Source organism: Bidens hawaiensis, unplaced genomic scaffold, assembly GCF_021521415.1.
Source record: "Bidens hawaiensis isolate Kalapana, Puna unplaced genomic scaffold, B.hawaiensis_p1.1 tig00018924_1, whole genome shotgun sequence".
Classification (NCBI taxonomy): Eukaryota; Viridiplantae; Streptophyta; class Magnoliopsida; order Asterales; family Asteraceae; genus Bidens; species Bidens hawaiensis.
In genome coordinates, this window is record NW_027492873.1 from 154790 (window position 1) to 169855 (window position 15066).

General features: G+C 34.7%; 1 long non-coding RNA gene and 1 pseudogene across 1 annotated transcript; one reads left to right on the plus strand and one right to left on the minus strand.

Moving 5' to 3' along the window:
- Positions 1–365: 365 nt before the first annotated feature.
- LOC143557352 (uncharacterized) lies at positions 366–5166 on the plus strand. Its single transcript, XR_013139557.1, has 3 exons — positions 366–549; positions 1632–2085; positions 4556–5166. It is a non-coding gene; the product is annotated as an uncharacterized LOC143557352 (long non-coding RNA).
- A 2208-nt stretch (positions 5167–7374) lies between these two features.
- Positions 7375–9939, minus strand: LOC143557355 (F-box/WD-40 repeat-containing protein At5g21040 pseudogene; annotated as a pseudogene).
- Between the last annotated feature and the right edge of the window lie 5127 nt (positions 9940–15066).

Here is a 15066-nt window from a genome sequence, read left to right on the forward strand (position 1 = left end):
GTCTGTGAGTCCTGTAATCGTACGGGACATGATGCTGCTAACTGTTGGAAGAAGAAGATGACTTGCTTCACTTGCAAGGAGATGGGCCATTTGAGTTTCGAATGCCCAAAGAAATAGAAGAGACCTAGCTTTATTTATACTAAAAAGGTCAATGTGAGTTTCTCCACTAAATACGCCTCTTGACTTTGACTCCCCTAATTCAGCACTTGACCCCCCTAATTAAGCGACTTTGACTCCTTATAGATGACTTTGACTAGGTTCAATAAATAGCTTTGACTGTGACCCAACCCTTCTTGTGTGATGGGTTCGTATCAAATTCTTTCGTGTAAATTTGTTTTCAATCGATCTACAATATACACAAAAGGTAATTGTTTTCTTCCCTCAAATCAGCTCTTTTTCATGTAAATCTGTTTATGTCCATGTAATTTGTTTTATCTAGGGCTTTGATTTTGGTGGGATATTCGACTGTCAAGGAACGCAATCGAGGGCGAGGATGCATACTCATTTGAAGTCATTCCCTGTCATTTTGGTAAGAACTCACTCTCAAAGGTTGATATGTAGTAGAAAGGAATCATAATATGACCTGTGGTGAGTTCTTGAAGCTAATTAGGGTCCTTTGTGTAAAAGAAGGTTTGGTGTCATCTTAAAGCCATAATCTGACACAATTAGCAGTAGCAATCTTCAAGAAATTTTCAGACTTTTTCTCTCACATATCCAATATATCTTTTATAAATATTGTCAATATGTCTACGAAATATCCAAATGCTTTGTCAAAACCAGAGCAAATGGATATATGTTAAACGCGTTTATACTGAAAAAAGAAAAACAAAAGCAGATTTGGCTTAATGGTTGGGTTCACTGTTTTAAACTTGAAACAGACCTTTCAACATTTTTTTGTTTATTTTTTCAATTTAGGAATATGGAGTTGTTTGTATGTATTTTCTTTAAGAATACTTGGTCATTTTAAAAAAATAAAACCAAATAACAGTTGCTGGTATGTTTAGCATATTCTATGCATTCTCGAAGAGATGACGCTATACATGTACTGCTTGCCTTGAATGGTGTGTGTTTAATGTTGGTTTTGCCACTGTTAATTATGTTTGTTGTTTTGAGTTATTTTTGTTCTTCTGTTGAGTTAATTTCTGTGTGTTGGTCGGTTGTGATGGTTCGTGCCGGTTTGGGTCTAATAAGTCATGTAGATAGCATAAAAATGTTTTAACGCTCAAGGAGGGTTCATAAAACCTTTTATTTATGCTTGTGGGTCTGAACACGTACAAAAAAGTTAAAAGTTCTTGAAAAGGATTAATCGTGTATTGATGGTTGAACGTTTAAGAACCGAAATGCATGCTTTATGATGATTTCGGGGATGTTTTGAAAAGTTTTAAAAAGTGATAGGTTTTAAGAAACTGTTCAAACTAATTTTGTGTGAAAAAAGTTGGTTAATTAGATGGCTAAAAGATTAGACACTGTAAATAACATCACTTGATGTCTTGATTACATGTAATTTCGCATATTTCCTCACTCGATTCATTCTTTTTTACAATATTAATTTCATTTCACGTTTTGTTTTATCTCATAGCTCAAGTTGGAATGTTGGATTCCTGCATGTTTTTATTCTTATGTTGGTGCAGCTATGTTATTGATGATGTCGAGCAGTGAAGTTGATCGAGCAGTTGTCTCTCTTATAACCTGAAGGCATAAGCTTGCTCAGTATCTGCAGCATGTATTACAATATCGGTTCACTAATTTTGTTTCTGCAGATTTTGTTTTTAAGTTGATTTTATTACATCATAAATTTGTTATTGTAGTTTTAAGTATATTTTATTATTCATGAATAGTTTGTTAAGGCTAAAAAGAGGTTTCTTGAGTTTCTGAAAGCTTTGGAGAGAATGCTTAAATGAACCACCAAAGTATACATGTTATTTTTTGTGTTATTTTTGTAAATTTCAGGTGCATATGTTAATACGAACTGTAGATTGGACAACATACAAGTTTATGGTTTTGACTTACTATAGTTTGGCACATTGCTCTCCTAGATTACAAAAATTTATCAATGATAAGGCGAAACAACATTTAGTAAATGAGGTATGTCTTGAAATTTGTGTAGATACTTTAATTATGTTATTTCATGGCTCACTTTAATCGAACAAACTTTTTTTGTTCATTTTCTCATTTAATTCATATTCTTCTTATGAGTCATGGTGCACCATCGTCACACTCTTCTTTTGATTTAGTCACACTCTTCTTTTGATTTATAAGTTGTGTTAGTGGTATCCGTTTGGTTCGTGTCAAAGGGGGCGTTTTAAGAAGGTATCGGTTCGTTTCATGTGAAAAGAAAGCGATTTAAAAGGTATTGATTTTGTTCTGGTCAAACGGGTTGCTTTAAAAATGTATCAGTTTGGTTCATGTCAAAAGGTGCCATTTTAAAAAATGCGTCTCTTTTCAGGTCAAAACAGGCCTTTTTAAATGGTATCAGTTTTGTTCAGGTTCAAACGGGTCATTTTAAAAAGGTGTCTGTTGGTTCAGGTCAAAATGAGCTTTTTAAAAAAGGCATCGTTTGGTTCGGTTCAACCCGGGTCGATAGGGAGGCCTGTCAAAATGTAAATCAATGATACACCGCAAACCGAACCAATTTCTACCGTTTGAAAATTATAAAATCGTGCGACCGATAGTAAAAACCAAAACCGACCGTGAAACCAAATCAATGACCGGTTATACCGTTTTAAACTGAAGCATGAACGCCCCTAAAAATGAGAAACATGTAAGTTTAATTTATGCAACTTTTACCCTTTTTTATTAGGTTCTTATATGATACGTTTTTAAAAATTATGATACAATATCTTATATATCGTTATCATTTTTCTTTCATCATCACTAGAAGATTTTTTGTGTTTTAGGTTTTTCATTCAAAAAAGATGTGAAAACATTAGGTTTTCACATGGACGAACGCAATAGTATAAGCGTTCGTCAATGTGCGTGCGTAAATAGTATAAGCGAATGGTTCACGAACGTAACTGAACGTAGAAGAATGAATAGAGCAAACACCAATTAAAAGTACACATGGACATAAATACGTTGGACCTAAAAAATATTAAGTCTAGACTAACTTGTAACGGTAACTATAAAATTAGACTAAAGTGTAACGGGTCTTATAAATTTAAATGAATATGTAAACAAGCGAACTTGAACGAACGTAATCTAACAAACATAAATGAGCATAAACGATTTTGATGCAGTTGATTAGCGTAAACCATTGTCGAAGATAATTTCTATCGTTCATTTATTTTTCTTTTTCTTTTTTGTGATGTAGTCGATCAGAGTTCTAAGGAGATTTTTACCAAAATGGGGTGAGTGGGAAAATTATTTATCAAAATGGATGATTCTAAAAGTATTTATCAAATTAAGTGATTTTTGAAAACCCCTATTTTTCTCATTCCTAACCTTATTGGGTATGAAAACTTTCTATAATATTATTTTTATCTAAATTAATGGACCATAATATTAAATTAAATAATAAATTTTACATGTTTATTTCTCATTACGTTTTTCTTTAAGTTTCTTAGACCTAGATTTATTCTAGAAAAGTGTTAGCTAATTCATTTTATGTTTGTTATTATAACACTATTGTTTATGTATCTATTAAAAAATAAAAAAATTTTAAATAATCTAAGAGAGTTCAAATAAACGTCTTTTTAACTTAATAAAGAGAAAATGATTAGCTTGAAAAAACTATAGGGATGTTTTAAATGTTTGTGGCTCGCCGCTTGCCGCTTGTTTGAAGTACGCTTGATTAAAACGGATTCGAAAAAGTTCATATATATATATATATATATATGTAAACGAGCTTCGCAAAGCCGACTCGGTTTACAACCATGTACTATTTTTTAGTCGAGATTTTCTATCCCTTAATTTAAAAGTGCTTTTTGTGTGTGTATATATATGTATGTGTATATATATATATATATTCTAATAAACGTTTTGTATAGTTAAAAACAACATAAGATTTTTTATTATTTTAAAACATCAAGTCTACCACCTAGTAATGAAATGTCAATTCGATTGCGAGGAACTGAGGAAGCTGTTTACAATTGTTTTCTATTATAGTTACTAACTTTTCAAAATACCTTTAAAAAAAATAATAATTTGAAGAAAACGAGATGAAAAAAAAATTAAAAATTTTCAATTCAGTTTGTTTTTTTATATTACTTCTATCTTATTTTAGATAAGATTTTTGTAAAGAAAATATTTTTCTCTAATAAAAATAAGAGTGAGAAAAATAGGGTTTTCAAAAATCACCTAATTTGGTAAATACTTTTAAAATAACCTATTTTGGTAAATAATTTTTCCACACACCCTATTTTGGTAAAAAAAACTCAGTTCTAAGTTCCTTTTATAATAGAGCCGAATGAGTTTTTAAAGTTTTTTTGGGAAAGCTTTTAAAATTTGACTTTTCTAGGGTCAAATACGCTTTTTAGTCAACTTTGAATTCTGGTGAATAATTTATGTCAAACTGGTTTGGATCATGCATATAGTTGGTTATTGTTGCCTTTTAAAGGTAAAAAGAAGGTGAAAGACGATAGACAACAATTTGAACTATGTATCCTGGTGAGGTAATAGTAATCGTACACAAGTGGAATCATTCCGTTTCATATATTTGTATGTGTTTAATGTATTATATCTAATTGCAGTTTGTTGACATTCATTTTAGAGCTGAACAAAATTAGGGAACTGCCCCAAAACAAGGACATAGTTGCCACATATATTGACTGCCTTGAGGTTACTAAATGATTATCTTTGTATCTTTATGAGATTTTATGACTTTGATGTAAGTTTTTTAAGTGTATGTTTATATAATCACTTAAACCAGGTGATTGAAGCACAACATAATTATTATGGGATATTGTGTTGCTGCATTTGGATCTGCACCATCTCATGTTGATTTGGTATGTTTATCTTTTAAGTGTGAGATTACCTTTTCAAGTTATTTGCATAGTTGCATTAGCCTTTTTAGTTACATAGCTGCAAATACGAGGTCTCGTTGTTGTTTACAGAGCAAGTTTCGGTTAGCACTTGGGATTCAATTGTTTTAAAAATATGTAAATGTACACATTCAATATGAGGTATATAAAGTTTGTCGGCAACCAAGATGTTTTAGATCTTGTTTAAAAGTTGCACCTTTTTCTTGTTTGAACATACTTGTCTATAGATGAATTATGGTTATAAAAGCTTGTAATATGTGTTGCAGAAAGTGTAAATTAAACCTTGTTTGTTTTGTTATTCATGTGTTTGTTATTTTTTAATTGAGATCTATAAGGCTTGTGATATAGATAGACTTAGACGTGCACAAATCGGGTTCAACTGGAAAACCCGAACCGGTTCGAAACCGGTTTTTTCACACCGGGTTGTAAAATGGAACCGGTTCCAATCAAGAACCGGTTCGGTTCCCGACCCGAACCGATGCCCAGATATGCTAACTTTTAAGAACCGGGTAGGGTATGAACCGGAACCGGTTTTTACGTAAAAACCGGTTCCGCCGGTTTTTTTTGAAATTTAAATATCATAGCCGTTAGGAACCGGTTCCAACGGCTATATAGCCGTTTTTGACCGTTGGAACCGGTTTTTTAACTATAAATAGGTTATTTTTTCACTCTAAATAGCAAGGTTTGTTTGTGTACTTGTTAAACCAATTCCAAAACTATAAAACACACTCCAAACCACAATTAACCTTAAACCGACAACAAATGACAACTAATGATGACGTTGTTATGGTGATCGAAACAACAAGATGCCCCGATGTTTGGGTTCATTACGATTTGTGTCTCATGACCGACTCACATGAGTTGGAACGTTGCAAATATTGCTCGAAGTTTCTTAAAGCAGGGTCCAACTCGACATTACGAAAACATACGAATAAGTATTGTCGAGAGAAAAGAAGGTTGGAAGCTAAAAAAACGGAAGTGGGAGAGTCGTCCGGCTCTACAACCCAAAAATAAGTATTCCCGGATTAAAACGACGGACTTTGTTTTTTATGTTTTAGTTGTTATGTTTAGTATCGTTTATGTTTTAATAATGTTTGTAATAGTTATTTTTTAAATAAATAAAATGTTCGTCGTTATTAAAAAAAGTAACAAAAATTAATCATGAGTAACAAAAGTAATTATAATAAAACAAATCAAAACTAAATATTAGTTGAACAAGTTACAAATAATTTTACCAAAACAAATAATTACAACTCTTCTTCGTCTTCATTCTCGTCTTCACCCTCGTCTTCGTTATCGGAAGAAACCCCGTCCTCCGCCTCCTCATCATGAATATGACGCTCTATTGGTATTTCGTCTTCAAAGTTCGCCTTGTGTTGTACACGATCCACCGCATCCAAATGGTCCTTTAGGCAAATGCAAACCTCTAGAGACTCGGGTGTTAGTTTTGTTCTTCGCATAGATAACACCCTCCCACTAAGAGAAAAAACCGAGTCGGAAGCAACCGTTGAGGCTTGTACGGCAAGCAAATCACGAGCCATGGCGGATAGAATGGTTGACTACCGTAACAACCCTTGGGTCCTCCGTAACAGGATCGGGGGCAACAAAAGCACTCTTCTTAGCCTTCTTGTTAGTTTTTTTGATGGGTGCCATAATAATATTTAGTTGGATGGTCGGGTAAAGGAACGGGTTTGCTAAAGGAGTAGTATTTTAGTTTGTTTTTGAGTTTGGTGGTAAAAACAAGTGGCGGAGAACAAGTTAAATATAGGTTTGGGCATCAAAAACCGGTTTCCAACGGCTATATTACCGATGGAAACCGGTTCCAACGGATCTATTGTCTCAAAAACCGGTTCCAACGGCTATATTACCGTTGGAACCGGTTCCAACGGCTAATTGGTGTCTAAAAAACCGGTTCCAACGGCTATATTACCGTTGGAAACCGGTTCCAACGGCTAGTTTGACTTTTGTTTGACCCTTCAAAAAAAACCCGTCGGAACCGGTTTTTTCCAGGTACGAACCGAACCGGTTCCAATTAAGAACCGGGTAGGAACCGGGTTGGAACTGATACTGACATACAAATAGGAGAACCGGGTACGATTTTCGGGTACAAAAATACCCAAACCGGGTATTGTACCAACCGGGTTGGGAACTGGAACCGGTTCCGGTTCGGTTCCACCAGTTAGGTTCCGGAACCGGTTTTTTTGTGCACGTCTAGATAGACTACACAATATATCTTAAGAGAATTAACAAACTAAAAGAAAACGAGTATGGCGTCATATATTGTTATCGCCGCCGCATCACGCAGGTATATACTAGTAATGGGAAATGAGAATTACTGAAATCTACCAGCAAATAAGAGTTCTAGAATGGGAGGTGCTCAGTTTAATAAAGGTAAAAACTGTGGTGGTGTTGACGGAGTGGACAACAATGGTGGAGGTTGCAGCATCAGCGGTAAAGTGGTAGCGGCGACCATCGTGGAGTGGTGCAGGCCACAGCGAGTAGGTGGCGGGAAAACAAATAATGACACGGTTAACCATGTCTAATTTGAGGCAACCCATATATAACTTATATTTGCCCAAATTAACACATCCTTTAAAGATTGGGCTATGATCGCTACATATAGATACATGCTATACGAAGCGCATTTACTAATGTAGTTATCTTAATCTCATAACAAGTCATGTGTCAATTTCAACTCGTTTACTTATTCATTTTGGATCGTGTTTTACCCTGTTACAAGCCAAATCATAACATTTACTAAAAATGAAGCAAGTTAAATGCACCAAAACCACCCTAAGTACACGAGTCAAATAACTAGTTCCAATCCTAACCAAACCCGCATGTCTGGTCCATTTTACAGAACTAGTTAGCTAAATTTAAAGACAAAATCTGAAGCCAAGTTTTCTGATGTTTTATTTGTTAAATAAATGCAAAAGGTCTAAAATCAAAATGCAGTACAAAAAAAAAAGTTTTCTAAAACAGATGTCTAAAAGTTTTACCAGGAAGCCAATGGTGTATGCAACATAAAGTAAAATCTTCAACCAGCGTAATTAGCCTGTTGACCTTGACCTTGCGAGTCAACCCTTGACCTTGCGAGTCAACCCACGCTTAGTATACCACACACCATTCCTCTCACCACTCATCTGACTCTTCGCAGCAATCACGCAAGGGTCAACCTTTGACCTTTACTATCCATCTCACTTTGAAGCTTCCGCCTCCTCATTCGATTCTCAACACGCAACGCCTTCAAAGCCGACACTCGTTTCGCCATTTCAAACGCTTGCGAAAAATTCCAAATCCTAACTGTACCCTCTTCCCCACCACATATTATCCGGTTCTGCGCCAATCCCAACACAAAACAAACTCCCGCCCGACCCGTTGCAACATCCTTTGTGGCGGTTCCATATTCTTACGATCTAAATCACGTTTTCTAATAACCTTAATCGAATCATATCTTATATTCTTCAACAACCTTCTAACATCAATAAGCGAAAGCTTCCCGTCACTTGAAGCAGAAACAAGCCACGGAAACTCAAACGAAAGTGAATAAAACCGGACCTGTGTGTGGACCCCACGTTGCCAGCTGGCGAACTGAACCACACGTGTGACTGACAATCTCAAACATATGTATAGCACCATCTTCACCACCAGCGAAGACAAAATTACCGGTGTGACTTCTAGCTAATGAATACGCTGTTACCGACATGCGCTTCTTTTAATAACATTAAGTTCAAAACTATTAGTTTCCCATATATACACATCAGAGCCAGAAGTGCTAACTACAGTATCATCATGTGGGACCAGACTCCAAACCCAATCATTATGCATCAAAACATTCACACACTCGAGTGACATGCGGTCCCCACACGCGTAGCGTCATGTCCCCACGACCCGCTGTAGAATTTCGAGCAATCCAGCCCGACACACGTTATCGGGCCTTGATGTTCCCAAACGCGAAACTCGGTATTCTGGTTTTGTGGTCCCTTAATGTTAAACAAATGCAGGTGACCCTCTTCTGCTCGCCATCCGTGTATAAACCCATCCGAGCCACCAGCAATCAACAGTTTCGAATCGGCAGCAACAGCCCGAATCGTGCAGCCGAGAGGTCGAGACGATGCGATCGAATACCCATCCTCAATATCCCACATTCGGATAACCGAGTCGTAACCAGAAGTTATTACAATCTTTCGTGAAATCAAAACGAAAAGAGTGCGAACAGGGTCCGTGTGCCCATACATGGTATCGATCGTTGTACCGGCCCATAAACGTTTTGCTACGAAACTCGCGTTCAACAAACAACGATTTCCACGAGTTTTCATTTGAAGACTCGGGGATTTTGAGAGACGGGGACTGCAGCGGGGAGTCCCCCATCTCTCGCAGTAAAAGTGCTTCCAAACGTGGTGATCGGACGCGATTCGGTACAAAGACGGGCTGACACAGGAAACAACCCCGAGCTCCTTTGGATCAAGACAGTTAAAAATCTCGGATATTAATGCGGGAGGAAGGTCTGCAATTGTTCTATGATCGTTGAACAAGCACGGATCGATCGGTAACTTTGCAGAATGTGCGGGGTTTGCGGAGTCTGAATCGATAAGCAAAGGTTTTCCAGATGAAACAGTTTGGTAAGATTTAGCTGCTTCTGAATTCTTTGGGAGAACAATATCTGTATTGATGACTTTGGATTCAAATGCCTACAAAAAAAGTTATAATGATAACAAATTTCAGGGATTATTTGATGAACACAAATGATAATTAAACGATTATTATTATCTAGCAGGGAAACGAAACCTGGGTAATTTAGAATTAGAAATAGAAATAGAAAGAAAGAAAATTGGATGGTACAAAATAACACACACAAAGGAATGAATTCGAATGTAGAAACTTACCTGCGAAAATATCTAGGGTTTTGAGAGGATCCACAGGTGAAGGGACAAAGTATTATATGAATGGATACATCCATTCCATCCGAGCCGGTAACAAAATATTATATTCGAATTGCTATCTCCGCCCCGAATTTTCATCTACCTCCACTACCGGTTAATAGCGGTTATCCTGGAATTTTTTTCAATAGACTTACTATTCGGGTCGTTTTGATGGTTTAGGTTGTTTCAATGGTTAGGATCATTAAGATTTATCACATAATAAAAATTTCAATATAATACCTACAAATCAAATTTAAACATTTCTAATTCTCTAATTCAATTAGCAAATTTCAACATAATTATTCATTCTAATTTTAATTTTAACATATAAACAAAAATGATCAAATAAAAACATGAAAATCTCCCTATTCTAATAAACTAAAATAACTGAGGACACTAGTCATCTTTTGGTTAATTTTCTTCAAAACTAAAATTTTAATTAACCCTAATATATGTAATAGGGAATATCTCATAGAATAGTAACCAACTTTCAAAAAGTGTTCCAATTAGGTCACTCATGTATACTTTTTTTCAATTTGGGTCATTAAATCTTCAAATCGAGTCTCACCGACTTTTTTGTTGCGTCAAGAAAGAAATGGAGGATAAGATGTGGGGTCGGAATTTGCAATATATGTAGTTATATTTTGAAAAAAAATAAAAAACGTTAATTATTTTAAAATTCAAAAATAAAAAATAAAATCGCGTCACCACTCAACATCAACATAAAAAAAGATAAAAAGATTTCATATGTGAAAAAAAAAACGCTAAAAAACATATTAAAACCTTTAATCTTATAAAATATGAAAATTGAGTGAGTTAATTGAAACACTTTTTAAAGTTGAGTGAGAGAGAGAGAGAGAGAGAGACGGAAAGAGCGAGAGCGTGAGAGAGAGAGATAGAGACGGAGAGAGAACAGGGAGAGAGATAGAGTGCAGCAAGAGAGAAAGAGAGGCGGTGCACGGCGAGAGACGGAGAGAACAGAGGACGGTTACCGGGTCGCCGCTCCGGCCGCCGGAGAAGAGGACTCGCCGGAAAAACGGGGGAGGGAAGGAGAGGGATGTCGCCGGTGTCGGAGAAAGGGGAAAAGGGTGAGTGGTGGTGTTGCCGGTGTCGGAAAAGGGAAAAAGGGTGGCCGGAGATCACGTCGCCGGTTGTCTTGCCGGAATCGCCGTCGACGGAAAACGACTAAAAGGGGGGCTGAAAGTATAATGAGATTAGGGTTAGGGTTTTTCCTTAATATATATATTACATATTTACATAAAGGCCCCTTAAAATTCTAAATATTATATTAAAGGGCATTAAACTTAGGGAAAAGTTAACATAGATTTGAAAAATGGCAAGAATTACCCTTTACAATTTATAACTAATTTTTATGTTAAATGAACAACAATTAGTACACGCCTACATGACGGGTTTTGATGAACTAAGTACGTGAAAAATTTAAAGATCGACTTAAATGATTAATAAAATTACCGGGTCGAGTTTACAATACAATACGGGTATGAAGTATAATTTATTAAAATAAAACAAGAAAGAAAATCCAAAACCCGAATTTGACGAATGTCACAGTATCCCCAACTTTTTGGAAATTTCGTCCCGAAATTAAAATAAACTTAAAACAAAAGTAATTATTAACGAATATCGTTTTTAGTAAGATAATTGCATGAACAATTTTAAGCAAAAGAATAACATCAAATCCTTGCATGATTTGAAAACGCTACAAATGAGAAACATAATAACGGCACTTATATATAGGATGTACCGGCGGCGTATCCACCATGCTTGTGACATTCGTCAATTTCAGGTCTCGTTTGTATTCGTTTTTGTATTCGTTTATCATATAAACCGACCCATTTTGTAAACCAAAGCTTATGATATAATCAAAATGATGGATTTTATGTTACAATATTGTTTTACACTTGTTGGGTCTTGAAAACATTCTTTTTGGTCCTTAAAACTCTTTAAAAATGACTTAAATCAAACTTTGGGGACTATTATTGCCATTTACCAAAAACTTGTTTGACCATTTCAACCATCACATGCATCTTTACCCTATTTGTATGAACCATACTCTTACCATTATAAAAGCAAGGCTCCATACACCATTTTGGTTGTTCATCTTCTCCAAATCTCTCTCAAATCCAAGTATTCATCTTCAACATTTTGTTATTTTGATTTCTTAAGGTCAACTAACTATAGTATTTCATTTTAACTTGTTTATCTAATATTACTAACACTTGAATATGGTGGTACAACATATATATAATACACACCCCTTGTTTCCTTTATTTGTTACTTCACCGACTCCGGTTGGTTAAGTTTCGAATGTCATAAGGCAAGGCTTCATGGAGGACTTCGTGTTCTTGATATATATTTACACACACATAACTTATTATACATATCACTTATGACTAACTTCTAACCCTTTTTAGTTTGTTCATCTTATTTACAAGTTCCATGGTGTGGGTTTGTATAAGACTAACCTCGGTTTAACCGAAACTAGTCCAAACCGGAAACCGAACTTTTATTTACTAGTTTTGTTAAAATAGCTGTTTAAACATGTTTATTGCTAGATTTGAGTTTCAAAAATCATTTTTACAAGTTCTTTGATATTAAGCATATGGAATCCATCTATGAACTCGTTGGGAGATGGAAACCGAACTAAACCGAAACTTTTGCTTAAAAGACTTGTAGTTAACTTTTTAGTTGTAAAATTTAAGTTTTCTTCATTTATAAACCAATATACAAGTTCTATGATATTTGGGAATGTAGAAACCATCTATGAACTATTTGTGAGATGGAGACCGAACCAAACTGAACTATACCGACTTTTACTAGCTTAAGACACACAAGTGTGTTTTTAGCTATCAAGACTTGTATATTTCTTTAAAAATAGTTTACAAACTGATTTTAATTATTTTCTTAAGTACTTGGAATTGTTGGATCCAACTTGATCTCATCACATAGTTTGGACCGACAAAACCGAACACTCGCTTAATGTGCGTTGTTAGTTCTAAACAATAGATCTACATACTTGGTTAAGTGTTAGTATATTTTAATGAGTTATATCATAACAATTAATATGTTGGAAAGTTTACTTTGGGTTTGACCATTTGTCAAGACCCGAACCGACAACCCGAACACTCGTTAAAGACCCGTTTTAGTATCTTTGTCCCAAAGGAACTTGCATTTTAGCATTTTTCCCACCTTATTACTTAACATTGGTTAAGTAAATATTAAGGTTAGATACTTTACCCCGGTTTCGAGCAAACTTACATTTTTAAAGGATTGTTATTATAAATTCTTAAATAGTTACATTTTAAACCTTGAACTTTAATTGTTTACTTTTTGCAACAATTATTTTATTTAAAGATCTTCAAGACAACCATTCTAAATCCAAGATTTTATTGTCATTTAGGCCTTGCTCGTTAAACTTCATCCATCCGGTTATTCATCTTTTACCGATCAAGTTTTATACTTGAACGTGAGTAACTTCATACCCCGTTTTCTATCTTTTATTTTGGGGGTGACATTTCATCTTATCTAAACTAAATGTTTTATACTTGGGTCTTAAACCACAAACATTGTTGTATACTTTACTTGAATAATTGCTCGATTTGGTGTTCTATGCTTATTTGCCTATGTGTTTATCGCTTTTGGATGGTGGAACTATAAATCCTAGACCATTTGGCAACCCTTCATGGCAAGGTGTCGTTAACGTAATGCAATTAACGATAAATATAAAATCCTAAACGATTTGACAACCCCTTATAGTTGGGTGTCGCAACTTGTTAGCGATAACTATTTATCCAAGTTTATAGCTATTATTTATGGTTTTGTATACTAGTTTTGTGGCTTTTCATACTATATATCTATTGTTCAAACTTATGAATTGCTCACCAACCTTTGTGTTGATAAACTTTATTTTATGAAATGTTACAGGTTTGCATCTAGGTTGATTTTTGAGTTTGGTGAAGAAAATGTAACAAATACCGTTAGGATATTAGCAAAAATGAACAATATTTGATTTGCTATATTTTGTTATATTTTGTTGTATTTGACTTATGAATATTTGGTTATGTGACATTTTCGATGTTATGAAATGAAATGAGTTTGTTAAATATTGTCGCTTTAAATAGTGTCATGCGCTTATGAGAAATCGTTGCACCCCGGCATGTTCCGCCGCCTTTGGTCGGGGTGTGACAATGCTCTTATCATGATTCGCATTTCTATCGTTTTTCTGCCATCATTCTCGGGTCTGAGTTATCACACACAAGTGTACTTGCTATGGCTTCCATACGGGGATTTTGATAATTAAGTGTGCACCCATAATTATTTCGATCGTCGTATGGTCCACATGGTTGGTTCCATTGCGTGGTTTAAGAGACATATTTATTTTGAAATCTTTAAATAATAAACGTGTAAATAAATTTATTGAAATTTTTACCAATGTGGACAAGCCAATACCCGTGTTTGAATATATATATATATATATATATATATATATATATATATATATATATATTTGGATTGACTTTTAAATAAGTAGGAAAAATGGGGTACATAATTGAAGCAACAAAATCCGACAATATAAATCAAGGTGATAATAATACTTCGGTTGAAATAAGTAAAGATGATCGATTAAATAAAAAAAAATATTTTAGGGTAACAATATGAAATGATATCTGAAGTCAAAAGTCATCGAGATAATTGTCAAGTCTATACATCGAGGCACTAAATAACACCGATAGATGATATCCGATAAGTGAAAAATGAGAAGTCCAATAAATGAACCCATAAAGTTGAGGTAAACAACGATACAATTAATAATAACATCGTACGATGAGTTTCACACGTGAACAAACATGAGGTTATAAGTATTTGAGGATATGATTACATGAAATGTGATAACACGAAAATGATGTTTCTTTGGGGTGACGCATACGTGTATCAATATAAATAAAATAGTATTTGATTAACAACCAAAACAATCGATGAAATGTGATAAAACGTGAATACGACTACTATTGTGAAACCATTTATATAATCGTCAATATAATAGCGGTTTCTAATAGCGCCGAAACTTGTAGACAGCCATACATAGGCCGTTAATAGATTAGATGAAATGATACATAATAATGTATAGAATCGTTTTTAATAAATGC